Genomic DNA, 22,501 nt, shown 5'->3' on the forward strand with positions numbered 1-22,501 from the left:
CCCCGTTCCCATTAGCAGTCACACCTCGGTCTCCTTCCTTCCCCCACCCCTAGCAGCGGCCAGTCTGCATTCTCTCTTCATGGGTTTGCCTATTCTGGTTTTGGAGGTTTTGAAATCCCCTCCCCGAGTAGAGGACCTTCAGCACCCAAGTGAAACTGAGAGAAAGCTCACCTCTCTTCTCTGCGGCTTCCTTCCTTGGCATGGGGCTGCCCGCGCCCCCCCCCCCCCCCCCCCCCCCCGCCCACACCTGGTGGCCGTGGTTAATCCCAGCAGTGCAGCAGGCCTGTGCTCTGCTCTCCTGGGGCCTCCACAAATGAGAGGTTTCATCTCAGCTGGGTTTCTCCCAGTTAAATATTTAATAAATAAGACCTACAACGTGTGATGCTGGGAGTGTTTGATAGTGAAGTTAATGAGGGGGAGAGAGTCGCAGGTGGCTCACAGATCCAAGCCTGAGCCTGGCCGAGGGTGTCCTGCTGGCGCAGACCTGGGTGGCGTCTGGGCCACCAATGTTTGGTGGCCGCGGTGGGCCACACCAGCCCTGTCCCTTGGCTGTGCCTTCCTCTTTAGCACAGAGAAACCACTTGATAAATATGTGTTAAAAGAAAGAAAGGGGGTCGGGGGTGAGAGAGGGAGGGAAAGAGAAAGGAAAGATAGAGGAGCAAAGGGAGGGAGAGAAAGATGAGGGACAAAGAAAAATGGAGACAGATGGGGGGAAAGAGGGAGGGAGAAGAAGGGGAGACTTGAGAAACAACTGAAAGAGAAGAGCTGGAGAGAGGGCAAGGAAGACCATGATGAAAGAGGGAGAAAGAGGAAGAGAAAGGCGGAGGGGATTGAAAGAGGTAGAAAGATGGAAGAAGAGAGGGAGAGGAAGGGAAAGAGGGAAAATGCAGAGACAGAGAATCAGAGAAGGGAGACAGTATTGTCTCTGGTTTCTTTCCCCTCTCCATTAGCCTTACCTCCTTCCCCCCCATTTTTTTTTATCTCCCATTTCTCATTTCCTTACTCTCGTCTGCTTGCCAACTCCTCATTCCTTTTCATTTCCTGTGTCGTTATCTTTTCATTTTCTGTCTGAATGTTTGCCCCTTTTCTCTTTCTCTTCATAAACTGTCCCTTGGTGAGTGTCATAGTGTTTTAGTCTGTCTCTGGCTGATTGTGTGTGTATGTGTGTATGTGTGTATGTGTGTAGAGAGAGAGAGGGCGGGGGGGACATAGATGATCATTTTAAAGATCAACCATGAAGTGAATATCTATTGTACCCAAGTCAACAGCCAGACCGCTACCATCTCCCCAGAGTGTCCCATATGCCCATCCCCAGTCCTTCCTGGGTGAACCACTATTGAGGATTTCATGGGAATCATCAGCTTGCTTGTCTTTGTGGTTTTACCACCTAGGCACGCCTCCCTAAGCAATATAGTTAAATGTTTCGTGGTTTTGAACTTTATATAAATAAAATTACGTGTTATGAATTATTTTGTATTTTGTTTCATTGGCTCACAGTTATGTTAGCAAGATCCATTCTTATTGTGGTCACTGTGGCTCCCTTATGTCATATTTGTTCACTGATGATGAATATATGAGCGTGTTCCCTTTTGGTCGCCGAAAATAAGCAACATTGCTAGTTGTGTATGGATTTCGCTGCCCGCATGCAGGAGTCTCTCCAGGGCACATGCCTTGTTGCAGGATCATTGGATATTAAAATTAGTGCATTTTCAATTTGGCTGAATACTGCCTACCAAAGTGTTTGTGCTCATGTACCCTCCTGCCATCCGTGGCCGAGCGTTCAAGTGGCTCCGCACCCTCACCAACACTTGGTATTGTCAGACTTAACTGCAGCCTGTCTAGTGGACACGTGGCGATTTGAGTTTGTGCTACCCAATTACAAGATAGACGAATGTATTTTAATATATTTATTGGCTACTCGAGTTTCTTCTTTGGTGAAGTGCATCTTCCTGCCCTGCCCACTTTTTTATTGGGTTGCTTGGGTTTTGTTTTTTGTTTTTCATATTGATCTGTAGGTGATCCGTATGTTTCCTGGAAACTGGCCCTTCATTATATGCTGTGCAATATCTTCTCTTGGCTTGCCTTTTGATTCTTTTTTTATGGTATCTTTTGATCAATAGCAGTTCTTAATTTTAAGGCGAGTGCATTTAGATATATTTTTCTTCACCGTTTGTGGGTTTTGTATCTTTTTTAAGAAAACCACTTCTACCCTGAAGTCATGGAGATGTTCTGCACTGTTTCTAAAAGTTTTTTACAGTTTTGCTCACTGTATGGCTTTCATCAACTTGGAATTGATTTTTATGTATGGTGTGAGGTAGGGGGTCTGATTTCTTTTTTATTTCATAAGCGTTGTCCCAGCACTGTTTATTAAAAAATCCATCCTTGCCTCAATAATTGACAACCTCTGTGACGGTTTAACTCTTACCTCCTTTGATCTGGTACTCAGCTAGTCAAGACACAGATATTTATTTATTTATTTATTTATTTATTTATTTATTTATTTTTAAATGTATTTTATTGATATTTTACAGAGAGGAAGGGAGAGGGATAGAGAGCTAGAAACATCGATGAGAGAGAAACATCGATCAGCTGCCTCCTGCACACCCCCCACTGGGGATGTGCCCGCAACCAAGGTACATGCCCTTGACCGGAATCGAACCCGGAACCCTTCAGTCCGCAGGCCGACGCTCTATCCACTGAGCCAAACCGGTTTCGGCAAGACACAGATATTTATAGTGTTTCTGACAACATACTAGGCACTGGGTTACAGTGATGAATATGGAAGATGCAGTCTGCCATGGAGCTTACAATCTGGCAAGAATGATGGATAAATAATTATAGCTACTTAATTCACAATTACAGATGCCGTAAGGCCTTAGGAGGGACAAGTCCAGCATGTTCTGAGAGGAGCATGTAAAATAACCTCTCCTGAAGAAGTGGTGATAAACAGTTTTTAGTGGAACTCTGCTATAGTGGAGCAGGAGTAGTGGGAAAGATGTACTGAGCAGAGGGAACAGCATGTGCAAAGGCCCTGTGGCAGATGCTTAGGAATTTGGTATTTATTCTAAAGGCATGTTCTGGCCACTGAAGCAGCAATACAAAGAGATTGTGAATGGCCCCACTGGCTGCTGTGTGGAGAATGGATTGGATGGGAATAAGAATATAAACCATGAGACCAGTGAGGAAATTAGTGTAGTCCTTCGAGGAAGAGGCAGTGTCTCTTGAACTGGGATGGCGGCTATGGAGATGGAAATATTTGGTAATATGGAAAGATATTTTGAGCTAGCATGATTTTCCACCCTCCCTCTCCCCCTCTCTCTTTGGGTTGAGTTTTCTGGGTGAGGAAAGCAGTTTGTAATTCTGCCAAAGGTATGTGTTATGGAGGACCCATAGTCTTTGGAATTCTAGCCAAGAGAGTCACTGGATAATCTCTGGCCCCCAAGGTTTTCTGGAATCAATTCAACAATGGCAATTTATTAATAATGATAGCCAACAATGAGTTGATAGCCTTCCCTTCAAAACACCTTTTAGCTATTACCTTGTTTGTCACCCCACCCGACGCTGTGAGATGGTTGGGGAGAGAAACAAGGATTTTTTTTTACCTCAGTTTTATTGTAGAATGGGTTGAGGGAGGATTAACTGGCACTCTTGAGATCACACCAAAGATGCTGGTTTGGGGATTGCAACCCAGTTCCTTGAATTGTGGGAGTGGAATCAATCTCCTTTATGTAAGGTCACACACCAACTCCCCAAACATACTCTTTTTGCAAATCATTTCCCACTGGGAGCTTCTGAATAATTTATAAGACCTCAGTTTCCTGGACTATAAAGTGGGAATTAAAATAAAATAGCTACCTCCAAACTTTGTGCCTGACACGCAGTGAAGACTCATTACATTTACCTACGTGAATCCATTAGTGCCCCTGGTTACAAGAGGTGGAAAACTCCAAGGGGCTTAAGCAAAAGAGAGGAGTTCCTGGCTCCTGGGAGGGAAGAGTCCCGGGCGTCACTGGGCCTCTGGCTTGTTCAGATCCAGAGATCATTTGATGTCATTAAACCTCAGTTTCCAGGCTCTGCTCTTTGAAGTTGGCTCCATTGTCCATGTGGTTGTGACATGCCATTGGTCCTCCCTACATCATACCCAGTGTGATTCTCTTTTGCAGCCACCCTCCCAGCATTCTCAGCAAATGGTTTATTGCTTTTGATTGGCTCAGCGGGTGTCATGTGCTCATGCCTGAGCCAGTCACTGCAGGGGAATGGGAAATGTGGAAAGGAATGTTCTGATTGTCTTAGGTTGAGTCACATGATCGATCTTTGGTGTTGCGGTAGAGCCAACTTCATGGAACGGGGAGGAGAGACCCCTTTAAAGGTGTATTAGGGTGTGCCAGCTGCAGTAACAGAAGTAGTGAACCTCACTTTCGCCAGCATTCTTTTGACCAGAATTTCATACCGTGGTGTATCAGTGAGGGTCTCAGTAGGAAGCAGAAGACACATATCAAGAGTTGAATTAAGAGATGTGGGCAGTTATTAAAACAGAGAGGGAGAAACAAAGGCATAGAGAGAAATGGGGATAAAAATAACTGGTTGACAGGAGCTGCAACTTGAGGAAGCAGACAGAATAAATGCCCCGTCTTCAAGCCCTCCCACCATCTCTTGCCAGGGTTTCTCATTGTTCAAACCCAACTGGAAGCTAGAGGGTAAGTTGCTCAATGAGAACGTCCATACAGGCCAGCTGCCCTGGGCATAACAGAGTGGGGAAGGAAGGAGAGAGGATTCTGGATCATAGAAGACAGCCAGGACCCGGGGCGGGAACGTTAGTCCATGTGTGCCTCCTGGGGGAGGAGGTTTAGTGGACACATCACACTACCTTCTCCACAAGGACAAATCAGGTTCCCAGGTGACAAAAAAGTCTACTTTGCGGCTGTTATTATTGTTGGTGGTGATTGTTGGGTGTCTCTCCATGCTACTACCTCCTCTCTTCTCTCCCCTCCCTCACTCTGCTCAGAGAGCTGGTAGTGGGAGTCTCAGCAGGCAGTCTGTGCCTCTGGAAAGGCCCTTGGTTTAGCCTGAGGCTGGGCACACTTCCTGCCTGAAGCAGGCGACCATATTGCCGAAGGTGAAACCTAAGAGAGACCCCTCAGGCCGAGCCTAGGGAGGTGGACTGGGCCCCAGGGGCAGGAAGCAACCCTCTGCATTTTTCACCTGCTCCACCCTCTTCGGAGCCAGTCTTGGCAGCAAGAAGTAGGGCACACAAGTGAAATTGTTGCCCAGACATGTTAACAATGGCTTGTGTCCACCCCACCCCAATCTGGTACAGCTGTGTGAGCAATGGATCCCAGTCTCCAGCCCCCTCCAGGGTCAGCCCAGCATCTGTAACAATGACCTGTCCCCGCCCAGCCTCGCCCACTTCTTTGAACTCCTGCAAGGTACTGTGATGATGGGCCATTACTATTGCTTCCTCCATTCAAGCTTAAGTGGCCTCTTCTCCCCTCCAGGGAGAGAGGAAGAGCAGCCCCTCATTGCTTCTGGCAGCGGACCAGCAGGTCCCCGCCTTCCCACCACTGCCCACTGTGAGGTATAGAACAGTGAGGAGAGAGGTGGACAGACCCAAGTCCCCCAGGGCCATGTGCTGGCCCCATCTCTCATGAGCTCCAAGGTTCCTGGTTTTCATCACTCTTTTCCAAATTTTGTCAGATCCCTGCTTCCAGGTTCAAACCTCAACCACAAGGGCTTGACCACATGGGCACGTGACTTCACCTCCTTGTGCTTCAGTTTCCTCAGCTGTCAAACAAGGACACTCCAGTCACAAGAGTTCTGGACAACATGGCAGGCACCTCGCTTGTATCAATTAAGTTCATCCTCTCACCTCTCTGAAGAGTGGGTGCTGTGGTCATCACCCTGTGTGATAGAGAAAACCAGGGCAGAGAAGTTCAGTAGCAGGTCTGAGGTTTCACAGTCCACAGTGACAAAGGTGGGATTTGAACCCAGGATCCAGAGTCTGTGTTCTTTTTTAAAAAATATATTTTTTTTACTGATTTCAGAGACGAAGGGAGGGAGGGGGAGAGAGAGAGAGAGAGAGAGAGAGAGAGAGAGAGAGAGAAACAGAGAGAGAAACATCAATGATGAGAGAGAATCATCGGTTGGCTGATTGGCTGTCTCTTGCATACCCCTCCCCACCGGGGGTCAAGCCCACAACCGGGCGTATGTCCTGACCGGGAATCGAACTGTGACGTCCTGGTTCATAGGTCACTGAGCCATGCTGGTTGGGCCAGAGTCTGTGTTCGTAATCTGTAATAATAATATCCTAATTCAATGAGCTGTTGAACAGATTTAATGCAATAACATAAACAAAAAGCTTAGTCTAGTGCCCAGCACATAATAAGCACTCAATATAGATGTTATAATAGTAGTTATATCATTTTATTTTATATAGTTATACATCAATATAGAAATACATGCTATACTTAATGTATTAATATGCATCGGGGGTCAGCAGTCTTTCTGCAAAGGGCTAGATAGTGCAGATCTGAAGCTTTGTGGGCCATACAGTCTCTGCCAGGGCCACTCGGCTCTGCTGTTGTAGCAAAGGTCCCCACAGACAGTATGTAAACAAATGGTCATAGCTGTTTTCCAATAAAACTTTATTTACAAAAACATGCCACGGGCCTGATGTAGTATGTGCTGTTACACACATCAGCATTTTTTTTTCTGTGTTACTCTGTTTATATTGTTAACGTAAAAAAACCATTGAAACCTGTAAAGAATTTTTATTTGAGCCAAACTGTCGACATATGCCAGGAAGCAGAACCTCAACGAATTGAGATAATGCTCCAGAGAATGGCGGGTTACATCTGTATTTATACATTGCAATCAAAGGAGGGACATAGGTGGGTTACATGAAATTAATTGGTGATAGATTAAGGAGGTGGGATAAAGCAAAGCTGGGAAAACGCCTGGGATTGGATAAAAAGTAAAATGATGGACACATACTTAGGTGGGTGCAGGAACAATTAACGTGATAATGAAGGAATTTGTGGTATCTGTCCTGGCGCCCACCACATTTGGTTGTGCCCCAGGGGCTCCAGAGAAAGGGAAGTTACAAGATACCCAGACATTTCAAGGGTATGTTATCATAGATGCAAAAAGACAGATAGGCTCAGTTAAGGTAAAGGTTGACCTTGTCAGTGAAGATACAGGATGTAACTGCCCACCATAACTGCGTTTAGTTAAAGTTTAATTTCAGACCATCCTTTGTGGTGACTTTAGGTCTCTGAGTTTGCAAGACCGCCATGCAGGCCTCCCCTGAGCTTGTCAGGTCAGCATGTGGCCCCTTTTGTCCACAATATCCTTCTTTTCCCTTCATGTTTTTGTTTTGTTTTGTTTTGTTTTTTACAAGACAGGCCTCTTTCTCCTTTGTTCCTGTCCCTCAGGAAAGCATGTCAGCCACTGGAATTTGTGGGCTTTTCTAACAACAAGCTTATTTGCCTAAAACATAGGAGTGATGGTGGTGGGGCATCTGAGCACAGGCCTCTCTTCTCTCTTCCCTCCCTCGTTCCCCAAGTTACCATTTTCCTTGCCCATGGCTGGTTTTCTCTGCCTCAGGACGCCCACGAGCATGTCTGGGTTCCTCTCCCTGCAGTACCGGCTCTCACTCATCTGGCTCCCACCATGCTGGCCTCTTTACTCTTCTTCAAACACACCAGGCATGGCTTTACCTCAGGACCTTTGCACTGGCAGTTCCTTCTGCATGGATCCTCCTTCATGCAGGTAATCTATGGCTCCTCCCTCACCTCCTCCAGGTCTTTATTCGAAGGCCGTCTTCTCTGCATCACCCAATTTTAAATTGCACACCCAGACTCTCCCACCCCTTTCCTGCTTCATTTTTCCCTTTGGCACTCTCTGTTGTCTCTCCACTTTACTGTGACCTCCACAATGTAAAGCAGTTTTATTGGTTTTGTCTGCCAATGTGGATAGGAGCTAGAACAGCACCTGGCACTTAGTAGGTGATCAATAAATGTGTGTTGAATGAATGAACTTTGGTTTTATTCATTCTTATTGCTGATTAACATTCGATCGTATGGGAATCCCACAGATTGCTTATCCATTTACCTGTCGATACACTTTTGGGTTTATTCTCGTTTTGGTCATCATGAACAAAGCCGCTGTGAAATTCTTACGTCTCCCCTTAACTCTTCACTTGGTGAATCTTTATAAATCTTTTGGGTTTCTCATTAAATCGTACATCTGCAGAGAGCCTTTCCTGACTCAGCCCTCCTTTCCTGGTCTAAATTGGTCTTTCCCCATCATTTCTCATGGCATTTATCACATAGAATGATATGTTTATGTTGTAGGGGTGCAGGTGGCATTCTGGCCAGAACTGTCTATTTCCAGAGTGAGAAATGGAGGGGGAAAAAGACACAAATATTTGTAAAACAGCTCCAGGGAGATGCTCAGTTCTCAGGTTTCTAAGAACAGAGAGAGGAGGATTTGTGTGGGGAGGGAAAATCAGAGGGTGCTTCTTGAAGGAGGTGGCTCTTGGTGCTCTATTCATTCATAGTCTGCAAACATGGGACGGAAAATATGACAAGGTCTCTGAGCTCCCGGAACTCATGGTTGATGGTGAAGACGACAGGATTGACAAATCCTTGTTATATGTTGTCATTAGAGTGTTATACATGTCATGGGATGTCATATAATGGCCCATAATCCTAAAACTGGCACAGCAAGACTGGCATGGTGGGATAGATCACACAGCCAGCCCATTTCTCAGGGCATCTCAAACCATGTGGCTGCTGTTGGAGCCAAATGTGAAGGTGGGTGAGAGTTGGGGCAGGAGAGAGCTGACCCAGGTAAAATGTCCACTCCATGAGAGCTGAACTCCATCTGTTTTGTTCTTTGTCATAGCCTCAGCACTTAGAATGCTGCCTGGCACATAGTAGGTACTCAGTTCATCCTTGCTGCCTGGATAATAATAAGGAGCAGCCATGTGGTTGAGAACCTGGGCTGTGAGCTCAGAATGAGTTGGGTGACGGTCCAGCCATTACTCGCTGCGTGCACGATGAGTCTCCCTTTTCTGCCTCTGTAAAATGGACGGGAAATAGTCCCTGGCTCATAGGGCTAGACACAGGACGCAGACAAAAGTTCTTGCCCTCATGGGTTTACATTCTCTTTGGGAGAGACATAGGGTAAACAATAAACAAAATAATAAGATGCATGGTACTTTAGGTTTTAAGGTAATGGGGGTAAAACAGCAAGGAAAGGGGGTGGGGAGGCCAGTTGCTACATTAGATAAGGCCTCACTGAGGAGGTGGCATCGGAGCTAAGACTTGAAGCGGTGAGGAGGAAGCCCTGAGGATGTCTGGGGGAAGGCGGAACAGCAGATGCAAAGGCCCTGAGGTAGGATCATGCTTGGCCTGTTGGAGAAACAGTGAGAAGGTCAATGAGGCTGAAGGGAGTAAGAGGGAAAGTAGAAGGAGGTGAGGACAGGGCAAGGCCTTGTGGTCTGTGGAGAGGACCTTGGCTTTTGCTGTGTGTGAGGTGGGAGCCATGGCGTCTTCCGAGCAGGGCGAGGGGGGCATGCCTGGACTCCGATGTTCACAGGCTCCTCTGGACACTCTGCAGAAGGGGGAAGGGGCAGGCGCTGGAGGATGAGAACTGAAGCTGGGGATTAGAGTAGGAGGTGACACTACTGATCCAGGCACGTTGGGGCAGGACCAGGGTGTTGGCTATGGAGATACTGAGTGGTTGGATTCTGACAATAATTTATTTTTTATTGTGGCAAAATACATATAACATAAAATTTATCATTTTGGGGTGTACAATTCAGTCACCTTTAGTACATTCAAAATGTCATGTAATTAGCACTCTATTTAGTTTGAAATTGCATCACCCCAAAAGGAAACCCTATACTCCCTAGTAGTCACTTTATTTTGCCCCCCTCCTGCTAGCCCCTGGAAACCACTTTTCTGGATATAATTGGAAAGTTGATCAGTAGGATTTCTGGACAGGTAAGTGGTGATGGTTCAATGGATTAACATGCAGAAAGCATTTAAGTGGCCCATCATAGGTGCTCAAGACTGAAATGGCAAACGTGTTGGCAGAGATGGTAAGCACTTTCCAGAAGCCTTGCTCTAATGCTAACCTGGCCTGCCCATCTATTTGGAATTCCCACCTGCCGCAGAGCCAGGCTCTTTCACACTTCTAGTCTGGCTGAGTAGGAGTGGGAGAGGAGTAGTCAGAAGGGCTAAGCCAGCACCATTCATTCTGGAACGCCATCCAACTCCAGACTTCCCAGAACCAGGCAGGAAAACATCCAGGGAGGGACAGTGCAGCTGATGGGAGTCCTGGCAAGCCCTGGCCTCAGCTTCCTGGGCTGCTGTTACACCAGCTAGCATTTGTTGGACCTCCTTCTGAGCCAAGATAGCGGCCTTCAGGGGAAGAGCAAGAAGCATGCAGGTTCTCCGTGGTTGTGTACCCACTTCCTTATGTGGCTGCCTGTGAACCCCTACGTGCCCCATTCTCTGTTACTGTTGGCCTCTCTCTCAAAGGAGTGTGAAACTCCCCACCCTTTTCCTAATGTATGTGATATGTTCTGGTTTCTAAAGATGAGCGCCCTCTATGTATGCTCTGGTGTTAATCTTCTGGTTCCTTCCATCTCTCCCTCAATGCATTATTTTCCATTGTTCCTTCTGCCTCCCATGCCTCCATTGATTTTTCTCCTTATTACCTAAATTTTATTCTCAACTCCTGCCATGAGCAGGGCAGTAGAGCTAAAAGACCATGGACCAGATAGTCTTGAATTCTGATCCCACTTCTGCCACCTTTGAAATGGTTGGACTTGGAGCAAGTCTTTAAATCTTCCTGAGTGGAAAGCCTTCACCTAGCTCAGCTAATATTTCTGGGTCCTCTCTAGCCACACAATGGAATGTCTCTTTCCCACCTCCTTGAAGCTAGGCACAGCCTTGTGACCTGCTTTACCCAATGGAGCGTGAAGGGAAGTAACATGTGTCACTCCTGGGCAGAAGCTTTGAGAGTCAGTGTGTGATTCACCATGTTTCCTTTGCCTGCCTCCACCATTGTGCATGCAGAGAGATGGAGCCTCCCTCAGACTAGGTGCTGGGGAGAGGATGGCACAGAGCAGAGTCCCATCTCACCTGCAGGGGACACATAGCATGAGCCAGAAAATTGATCTGCCGTGTTTTCAGCCGTTGCAATTGGGGGATCATTTGTTACTGCAGCAGGATGCAGAATATTGGGTGGTAACACCTCATGATCTGTGCATGGGAGCTAATGTCTAAGCACAGTGCTCTTGTGAGAGTTTTATAGATTCACATACATGTAAACTTCTAGCTAACAAAGATTCCTTCCCTTCTACTTTCTTCCTGTAGGACCTCTACTTCCCCTCCCTGTTTTTTAATCTTGAAAAAAATATGGGAAAGAATTGTTTGACTTTTTCTTCAAGGAGATGAATGATTTCGAAAGCCCTGGGCATTGATTCAGTCACTCTCAACCTCATTCTTCCTACAACCTTTTTCTCTTCTTCCCTGATCACTTAGCATCTGCTGAGGGATGAGGGCATCCCTGTTTTAACTCATTCAATTTTAACTCTTGCCATTGTCATCTTCTCTGCCTCCCCCTTTTGCCTGTTCTACTCCTGCAGATCCCACCACGGAGATTATGTTCAGGTTCTAGAACCTGCCGTGTTTCTCCGTTGTCTTCCGTTTCTTGCTTACTTAGCCCCACCTGGGAATCAGTCTTAGTAGCAAATTAACAAATAGCTCTGAAGCGCCTCGAGCTTGAAGACATTTACTTTTGCTCACCTAAGCAGGATCCTGGAGCAATTGCAAATATCCTTTCCCCGACTGTAAATCTTTCTCCATCATCGTCAGAGATTCAGGCAGGGTCAGTGCAGACCCAAGCAGAAGAAGGTCTTGGCCGAGGCTCCTTGATGTTCTGGCCTCACTGGGTGTTGTCATATTGATTAAGCTCCTGGAACCGCTGCCAGCAGCCTCTAGGATTAAATCAATAGAGTTTGCAAAAGTAAAAGCTGCTTTTGGAGGCACAGAAGATGTTGGTTTATTTTTTAATGATAAAGCTTCAAGGAGAATCTTCACAAATGGCAGGGCCAGCACAGGGAAGACCAGACAGACCCAAATATTCGGGGAAGTGCATGGGAAGCAAGAGAAGGCAGTTTCATTGGGGACTTAGGGATTTCTGGGAAATGTGTTTAACATGGGTTGCCAGTGCAACAGCTGGGAGATTTGGAAGAGAAGGTGGAAGATACCGAAAGGACTGCTGCTGAGATGTAAAAAGAAAGGAAGTAGATGTGGACTCATTCGCTCCTTCAGCAAACATTTATTGGGGTCTTGTTATGTGCCAGGCACTAGGAATGGGTGCTGAGAATGTAATGGCGAGGAAATTCTATGAAGTGGTCTTAAAAGAGACAAGAAAGAAGGGGACAAGATCTTGTGAAGTAGGAGGCAGAGATTGGAGTGACGTAGCCACAAGACAAGGAATGCCTGAAGCCACTAGGAGCCGGGAGACGTAAGGAAGGATCCTCCTGAAGAACCTTTGGAGGGAGCTCGGTCCTGTTCACACCTTAATGGTGGGTTTCTGGCCTGTGAGCCAAGACATTTATGTTGTTGTAAGCCACCCAATTTGTGGCAATTCATTACGGCAGTCCTAGAAAATGAATACAGATGCCCCTTTGAAGTTTGAGATGCTTTGGAGAAGGCACAAAAAGACACAGTCATCACCAGAACCTCAGTCTGTAGCAGAGAGAAAATGGGAAGGAGAAATGCCCCAATCCCTCCTCCAATCTCCTGCTGGGGCTTCCCACTGGCCAAACCCACCGGGATGGCAGGAGATGAGGGAGATTGAGTGACACAGTTCATAGAGCCAGCCCCGCCTCTCCCAGGACACCAAGCAGGAAAGGACAGCAGGAGAATGACAAAATACACCAAAATGCACGAGACCCCCCTAGAAGGTGGATATAGTTAAAGAAGGGAAGATGACCTAGGATTGAACCCCAGGGAAGATGAACAGTTAGAGAGTTAGTAGAAAAGGAGGAGTGAAAGAGAAATAGTGACAGGAAAGATAGGAGGAGAACAGAAAAGGAGGACATGGCCAAGTCATCTAAGCAAAGAAAAGTGGCCCAGGAATTTGGTAGCCTGGAGGTCTTCGCTGATCCTCCCTACAAGAGTTTCGGTTGAGTGATGGGGCTAAAAGCCAGCCTGGAGGGGTAGAAGAATGAAAGGTGAGGAAGCGGAGGTAAGGCGTATAGTTAACTCCTTTTTTATGAAAGGGAGTGAGACATGAATTGGTGGCTGGAAGATTTGGTGTCAGGGGTGGGCTATCTAACGATGGGGGAATATTTATTTCTCTAAATTGGTTATTCCCAGCAGCGTACCAATATTCTCCTGTCTTCTCCCATCTAATATGCTGGAATTCTCAAATGCCCGTTTGAGGTTTCGGATCATGATTTTAATATCATCGGCGCAGATTAGTTATCTCATTAGGGAATGTTCCTCTATACAGGCACCAGGGAGGTAACCAGTGGGGATAATCAGGGATGGGCTTTTTCCAGGCGGGAGAGAGAGGCAAGGGAGTGATATGGAACAGACCTAGGTAAGGTTGACAAGGAAGGAAATGGAGGCAGGAGAGAGTGCTGAGGGTGGTGTTCTTGGGTGACAGGGCTCTCTGGGATGGATGTTAGTTTCCATTTAAGAGAGTTAGTGAGTGGGAGGAGGAGAGTGATGGTTAAAGAGAATGATACTGGAAAAGGGTATTTTGGAGGTGGCTGGCGTCACTTCTGAGCGTGCATGGGTCACCAGCGAGGAGGTAGGGAAGGCCTCCAGTGATCAAGTCGTGCATGGACAATGGTTTCCCCACATGGAACTTGTAGGTCATAGAGAGTAACAGGCTTATAGCTTTTATTTTCCTGGGGGGCCTCGGCATTTTGGCTGTTGGCACTGCTTTTGACTTTGGACTTCCTGCCGAGCCCAGTGGTGCTAGGAGGGACCTTCATGGACTTGTCTGGTTTGGGTGGGGGGAACTTCTGGGCTTTGCTGCCTTTCTTGGGGGCCTTTTCCTTGGCTTCACCTAATAAGAGGGGGCCTTCTTCACCTTACCTGGCATCTTGGGTACCTTTCTCACCTCACCTGGATTTGGAGGGTCCTTGTTTGTCTCACTTGCCTTTTGGGGGGCCTTCTCCTTGGCTTCACTGAATGTCCTCAAGGCCAACATAGCGAACATCTCTCTGGGCTGGATAATCCTTTTATTCCTGGGAGCTAATTTGAAGCTGCTATGACTCCCTTGGCCTTGGAGTTGATGGTTTTCAGAGAATTTCCCAGGTCTGAATTTAAGCCAAGAGGTAGAGGATATGTATAGAGAAGATGGAGAGGAAATGGAGGATTTCACTGACCACTGCACAGGGGTGACAGTACAATAAGACAGGAGAAGAACTTCCCCAGTATAGAGAACATATCAGGGAACATGGTTGTAAATTGGATCAAGAGACAGAGACTTCACACCATGTGGATATCCCCAGGGAACTTCACCGTCCTAGAAAAAAAAAGATAGACCCCAAGAGTTTAGAACTGACCATCTTCTGCTCACAACTTGTTTTTTTCTTTTTTCACCAAGGGAATTTCATTTTGCTTGTGTGTGTGCGTTTTCTATGAATCATGCTAATTCTTCCTTGTTTAAACTTTTTGATACAAAGCAATTTCTACATTTGTACTATGGATTTAATTTCAGGAGGAACCCACATATACACACTCACCTCACTTTTTTAAAACTGGAAAATACAGCCCTGTGACTCTCCGGGGTTGACTCGGCAGTATCAGTGAGAATGTCAAGGGTGCATCCGCTCTGACCCAGCAATTCTGCATGTTGGAATTTATCCTGCAGAAAAAAATCTTCACAAGTGCACTAGGAGGTTTGGTCAGAGTATTCATCACAGTTTTGCTTGTAATAGAGACAAACTGGAAGCGTTTAGGGGAATATTAAATAAATGATGATGCATCCATTCACAAGAATACTGCGCAGCCTTTTCAAAGAGGGAGGTCCAATAAAAAATAAATAAAAAAGGGAGCTCCCGTGTGCTGATGTGCCCAGTGTGGTGAGGGGCACCGCACACCGCAGAAATTAGGTATCATGATCCCAGTTTTGTAAAGAGAAAAGGTAATTTTGGCTGTTTGTTTCCATTCATTCAGTATTATTTATTGAGCACCTACTATGTGTTGGGCACTGTTCTAGTTGCTGGGGACACAGCTGAGAACAAATCAGACAAATCTGCGTTCTAATGGGGCTGAGATTCCAGCGAGGAAGACCACTGTCAATAAGATAAATATAATGCCTAGTTTGTTGGATGTGAGAAGCCACTAAAAACAAACAGGGATGGAGATGTTGGCAGGGTTGAGATTTGAGATCTGGTAGCCAGGGAAGATAATATTTTAGTACAACCTGAAGGAGCTGAGGGAATGAGCCCTGCTCAAATCTGGAGGTATAGTAACCCAGGAAGAGAGAGCAGGCGATGTGAAGAATTTGTGTTGGGAAAACGCTGGAAGATAAACACCAACCTGTGAGTGTTGCTTATCTCTGGGAAGTGGAATGTGGTAAGGGAATTCCACTTTTTAAATTTTAAAAATTAAAATTTTAATTTTTTAAAATTAAAAACAAAATAATACAATAGCATATTTTTTCTAACTAAAACCATTCGTTCTTTTTAAAAAAGGAGATCTTAAGGGTTGTCCAGGTGGTGTTTCTCTTCATGGTTAGGGCCCAGAAGAAAGAGTCAGCCAGAAAAGTAAGTGAGTAAAGTCAGATGATGGGAGCTCTGAGAATCAGGAGGAAATAAGAGAAGCAAAACCAACAGGGATTTTTTTTTTTAATTGAGGTGAGAAGAGATTTATGTAACACAGTTTAACCATTGTAAAGTGAACAATTCATTTGCATTTAGTACATTCACAGTGATGTGCAACCATCTCTTCTATCTAGTTCCAAGACATTTCCACCCCTCTCCAAAGGAAACCCTATCCCCATTAAGCATTCCTGAATCCCCCTCTTCCTCCAGCTCATGCAAGTACCAAACGGCATTCTATTTCTATAGATTTGCCTATTCTAGATAGACAAAAGATTGAAATAGCCCAGAGGTCCATCAGGCGATGAGCTGATAAACAAATGGGAGTCTATTCACACAGTGGAATATTACTCAGTCACGAAAAGGAATGAAGTAGTGATACACCCTACAATGTGGGTGAACCCCAAATGCATTACGTTGAGTGAAAGAAGCCAGATACAACAGGTCTCCTCTTGTATGATCCCATTTATATGAAATGGCCAGTGGAGATTTTGCAACATTTATTTTGAGCCTGATATTCAGGGAGTGGGCCACACATACATTCACTGCTTTTGGAATTATTTCAGGTTAGAGAGAAGGCCTTGTCAACCATGGTGAGAATGGGTGTTGATCCCTCTAGTGAAGGGAAGGGACTGAGACTTAGGTGGTAAAAAAAAGGAAATAGGGAAGTTAATACTAGTAGCAGCAATTGTAATAAAAACAATAACATAAGCATTGATTGTATGGTCACAGTGAGATGAACCCCATCTTACGCTTTCCTAATCTTACTAAGTTTTCTAATCATCACAGGAACCAGAGTAAACAATAACAGAACACACTATATGCTGAGCCCTGTTCTAAGTGTATTGTGTCTATCCACTCATTTTATTCTCATACAGCCCTGTGAAGTAAGTGCTACGTTCCCCATTTTATAGAGGAGAAAACTGAGGCTCAGAGAAGGAACCTCTTTTGCTCGAGGTCAAAACCATGCCTGACCCTTAAGCCCTTTCAACTACTCTGCTGTATGATTTCTCATGCAGATATTTCCCGTTTTCTGAACAGAAGCATGGTCTAGCTGCCCTGGGTAGACTTCTTTTTTTCAGAACCAAAGTGTTGAAGGTCCTTGGATAATATTGAAAAACAAATGACACATCAAATCTATTTGGTGTCGGGTTTTTAATTTTCTCTTCATTTGGTTTTCCTGCTGACATAATGAATTTTTTTTTGGCCTCTCTATTCTGTATGTGAAATGTAGATCTTTACAAATGTCTTGGAGAGTGTTAGTACTTGACGCTGGGTTTGCTTGCCCTGCCCCAAGCTTGCCTGGTATCTGGATGTGAAATTAAACTTGTGCCTCTTGTCGCTGGCCGTGGTGCTGAAAACATCCCAGACAGCACCAGCGTTGCCCTTGTTAGCATGTCATCCCTGCTGGAGTCTCATACTGATGGGCTGGCGGAGAGCTCTTTTCTAAGCTTGGTTTTTTGGTTGTTACTGTGTGTTAGAGAGTGTGAAGCCAGGTTCTGAAAACTGCAGGCCCTTTGAATTATTGGAAGTTGAAATATTTATTAATATGACCCACTGGGGATGGGCTTATGAGGATGTGGACTAACATGCAATGGTTGATTGGTACTACATTAAATTGTGGCAGTTGGCTGGGACTCAGGTGAAGTCTAGTCAGCTTGGTCTCATCCATATGATGAAGGCCCCAGGTGTATCTCAACCCCAATTTTTAAATAAAGGCAAAACCATCCACCTTTTTTTTAAATCCCCACCCAAGGATATGTTTCATTGATTTGAGAGAGAGGAGGAGGAGGGAGAGAGAGAGAAACATTGATGTGAGAGAGAAACATCAATCAGTTGACTCCCTTATGTGCCCCTCCTAGGATCAAACCCATAACCTAGGTATGTGCCCTGACATGGAATTGAACCCACAGCCCTTTGATGCACAGGACAACACTCCAACCAACTGAGCCACCCAGCCAGGGCAAAAACCCATCCACCTTTTAACATGGGTAAGCTGCCACGTGGTCTTCCATTACCTCCTTTATGACCTTAAGCAATTATTTTAACCGCTCTGAGCCTTGCTTTCCTTATCTAGAAAATGAGGCTTGCGACAGAGCCCACCTTGTAAAATTGCTGCAAGGAATTAACTGAAACAATGAGTGGAAAGTGCTTAGCACGGTGTCTGCCCCACGAAGCGTTCAATAAATGGCAGCTGTAATTATGGTTGTTGTGCCTATTAATGGCCCCATAATAGTTGATCATATTGCCAAGTTAAATTGTGGCTTTTGTTTAGCGGAGCAAGGAATACGTTCTACACCGGTACATCTAGAGCCCTGGTACCCTCCACTTTTTTTCCTGGTAATTGTGACGAGTGTGGAACTAACATGAAAATAAGGTCTGTTGGGATTTTCCCCACAAGTTCAGCTGCTTGGTTGACTCAATGAAGGATCTGTTTCCTCATAAAACATCCATCAGGCAGCCCCCATAGTAGAGACAAGGCCTTGATCAGTTAACAAACCTGATTTGATTTTCATACTGCCAACAGGAGAGTGGAAGTGAGATGGCGGTGGGGCGGGGGCGGGGGCGGGGCACCACAAAGAGAAGGATGAGTTACTTGGATATTCTGCAAGGTCTTGCTAAGGGGCTGGAACCATCAGCCATACCCACTTTGCAAATTGATTTTCCTTGATGTTCTGGTTCTCAAGAGCAGCTCCTGTTAGCAGATGCAGTCCTCCCTCCCTCCCTGGGAAGAACTGCTGGTCGTTTCCAGTGTTGCATACCGCCCCTCTCCAGGGCCTCTGTGGGTCCTTATCAGTTTAATTGAGGGGGGAGCTTTGTGCATCTGCACTTGCCTGCAGGGCTGTTTGCTACCCTGCCTTCCAGGAGCCATTTCAGGAGCCAGCTTTTCCTCACATCAGGGATGCTTCTCTCCTTTCATCTCCACACCCCCCCCCCCCCCCCCCGCCTTGGCCTCTTCGGCTGGCTGATTATTCTGGATCCCGCTGACACAGGTGCTTTTTCACCAACCAATCCGGAAGCAGAAAGGCTCAGCTCAGCTAGCAGAGGCATTGCTCACCACAGCTGTGAGTTAGAACCCAGGCTTTCTAAATCTGGAGGATCAGGCACAACTTGGGGATGGGCTGAGAAAGCCTTGCCTCCCCCTGCCTGGACTTCTGCCTGGGGCAAGGCATCTCTTCCCATGCCAGGAACTCATTACCCAGTCTGTGTGTCTATGCACCAGTCACATCACTTTTACTTTAAGGAGCTGGTTCTGTACTTAACATGCCCATAGAGAGTTGGCATAAGATGGAGTTTGGGAAGAGGTGCAAAAAAAACAAACAGGAACTCACCTACCCTTCTTTCTTGCACAGGTATTTATTGAGCAACTACTATACTGTATAACATACACTCTCTTTGGTGCTGAGATGAACAAAGTAGACAAAATTTCTTGCTTGCATAGAGCTTACAGTCTAGTAGGGGAGACAAAGCGAAAGAGATAAAGAAGAAAAATATAGCAGATTTTTGGGGACAAAGACCAAGGGAAAGAATGAAGCAGGGGAAGGGGGTTGAAGGATCTGACCTTTGAGTAAAGATCTAAAGGAAGTGAGGGCGGGAACCAAGTAAGTCGCTGGGGAAAAGAGCGTTCCAGGGGTGAGCACTGCCGACGCAAAGGCCCCGGTGTGTTTGGGGAACTTGGAGGAGACCGGTGTGGTTGCAGCTGAGTCAGTGGGGAGAAGGGAGAAGATAGGGGCAGGTCATGCAGGGCCTGCTGGCTGCTGGGAGGACTTGAGCTTTCTCCTGGGTAAAATGAGAGCCAAGGGAAGGTAGTGACTACTTCCACGTGCATTAAGTGATGCTTTTCTTTTTGCTTGTTTGTCTTATGCCAACCTTGCTCTTGTTTCACCAGATCTTGGGTCTCTTATCAGCCCCCTTGCCTGAGTGGTAGCAGAAGATCAGGAGTGCTGAATTCTCCTGGGGTCAGAACATGGAGGAGAAAGCTTGGGGGAGAACGAAAAGCCCCCACCACTTCTTTTGGGATGACTCAAAACCACAATTACCTGGGCTCCTCCTGGCCCTGAAATAGATGCAAGGCAGCTCTTGCCAAACTTCAGTGTGCACACAGATCCCCCGAAGCTCTCACTAAAATGCAGCTACTGACTCAGCGGGTCGGCCTGGGGTCTGAGGCTCTGCACCTCAGTGGGAGCTGCCGATGTTGCACGGTCCCTTTTGGGGCATTGGCAGGATGCACGGGGGCATGGAGGGAGAGGGAGATGACATTTGATAGCCAGTATGGCTGTGTCTGTCAAGAACTAAAAAAACAGAAAAAAGGGAGGAAGAGGCAACCTCGTTCCATTTGCCAGGCATGCTGACTAAGGCTTCATCACTGTACCCAGCAAGCTCTGGGTCTGAAATCCAGGCGACACTGTGCACCTGAAACCCTGATAATGCAGCCCATCAAAGTGCTGCTTGCTGTCGGCCTTCCTGGAACCTCAGCTTGAATCTGATGCAAAGGAAGTCACATCCCAGCTGTTTGGGGGCAGGAGGCCAGGGGGCCAGAGGAGTGAGAAGCTTAATGCAGAAGTAAGCAGGGAGCTAGTTGGCAGGGAAGGGAAGCAAAATCATCAGATTCAAATCATGATTTCAGAAGCCTTGGTAAGGGGAGGCCAGGGAAGGGCTTGGCGTTGCTTCTCTGTGTACAAATATTGTCTCTTATTTTCCGGGCTGCAGGGTGAGGCAGAATGGAGTATTTGTGCAACAGAGCCCAGCTTTGTTCTCTGTGCTCCTAATGACTGTCAGCTTGGAGGCAGGAAGCCAATCAGAGAGGATCGTCGGCAAGGCTGTCTTTTGTTGGCTCCCCAAATTGCCCTGAGTCTCAGATTTGCTTTTCAGAGTGTGCATGGAGTGCAACTCAGCTGTTTTCAGCTGGAGGCAAAGGCTGGAGCTGGTGACAAAGAAGGCCTGGCTTTCTTGACTTATGTAGACGTTTACTCCCAGGTTGTCTGTTGCAGACTCTGTTTTCCCACCTGGAAAGTGGGTTTATGCTCCAACTCCTCCAGCCTGTAAGATCCCTTGGTTTTGTGGAGCTTCCAAAATGCTGAGCCTAACTCTAGAGCCAAAGAGGAGACTGAAAGCAGTTAAGTTTCCAAGGGAGAAAGCTGGGCGGAGGACAGCAGCTAACCATGGGCCAAGTTTACCAGGACCCGCTATTTGATCCTTTTGCACAGCAGTGTACTTCATTGTTCCCAGGTGACACTTGGCAGTGTCTGGAGATCACTTTTAGTTGTTGTAAGTTTTAATTGTTATAACTGGGGAGGGGAGGGTGTTACTGGTATCTAGTGGGAAGCCAGGGATGCTGCTCAACATCCAGTGCACAGGACACCCCCACCCTAGAGAATGATCCGGCCCAAATGTCAGTAGTGTTGAGGATGGGAAACTCAGCTCCAGAGTAAGCAATACCTTATGCTTTCTCCCTCGAACGCCCATTTCTCCAAACCTAAACCTTCTTCTCAGGGTCTGCCAGCTGCATGTATCAAGGCTGTTGGACCAGGGGTGCTTCTGCAGGTCCGACAGGGGGACAGGGGACATTCTCATTCACCAACTGATCAGCAGATCAAGCCCTAATATGAACTGAACAGGACAGACCTTCCCCAAGTAAACTCCACCCAGTGGGCCTCTCTGGTGATCCTGTTAACCACAGGAGAGTTCCCAAGATACAGGGAGGAGTTTGCCTGGAGGGAGACTGGATGTGACCTTTGCACATAGCTGTTGGTTACCTTTTCACTTTCCTGTTAATGCCCTGTGATGCACAAATATTTTAAATATTGACGAAGTCCAAATTATCTATTTTTTTTTTGGTGTCATATCTGACCACCGTATTTTATTTATTTTTATTGTTAATCCTTATCTGAGGATATTTTTTCCATTTATTTTTTAGAGAGAAAGAATGTGTAGAAGGGAAAAAGGGAGGGAGGGAGAGAGATAGAGAGAGAGAGAAACACCGATGTGAGAGAGACACATGGGTTGGTTGCCTCCTGCACACGCCCCCACAGGCTGGGAATCGATTGAACCTACAATCCAGGTATGCGTCCTTGACTGGGAATCAAACCCGAGACCTCTTGGTCCAAGGACCGATGCTCTAACCCAGGGGTGGGCAAACTTTTTGACTCGAGAGCCACAATGGGTTCTTAAACTGGACCGGAGGGCCGGAACAAAAGCATGGATGGAGTGTTTGTGTGAACTAATATAAATTCAAAGTAAAGGAGCGGAGGGGAGAGCAAGAGAATCCTCCTCTCTTTCGGCTCCGCGGGCCGGATAGAACAGCCGAACGGGCCGGATCCGGCCCGCGGGCCGTAGTTTGCCCACGGCTGCTCTAACCACTGAGAAACACTAGCCAGGGCTGATCACCGTATTTTAAATTGCAACCCAGAATTGTGACCTTTCTTGCTTTTTCTTTCTGTAGCATTCACCATCTTCTAACGTACTGTATAATGTGGTTATCTCACTTAGTTGCTTCTCCTCACTTCTCTGTCTTACTCTCCAGTGTCCCCAGTGCCCATAATAGGGCCTGGCACATAGTAGGTGCTGAATTTCATATTTGTCCAATAAATGTTAGCAGTGAGTTGGAGGAAGAATATCCACATTTTCCTTAAAAAGTCA

General features: G+C 46.4%; 1 protein-coding gene across 3 annotated transcripts in view; it reads left to right on the forward strand.

Annotated features, from left to right (window-relative positions):
* CACNA1A (calcium voltage-gated channel subunit alpha1 A) overlaps positions 1-22,501 on the forward strand; it is a 309,019-nt gene that overhangs the window by 101,967 nt on the left and 184,551 nt on the right. The window lies entirely within an intron of this gene.

The sequence above is a fragment of the Plecotus auritus genome (genome assembly GCF_963455305.1).
Source record: "Plecotus auritus genome assembly, chromosome: 6".
Lineage (NCBI taxonomy): Eukaryota > Metazoa > Chordata > Mammalia > Chiroptera > Vespertilionidae > Plecotus > Plecotus auritus.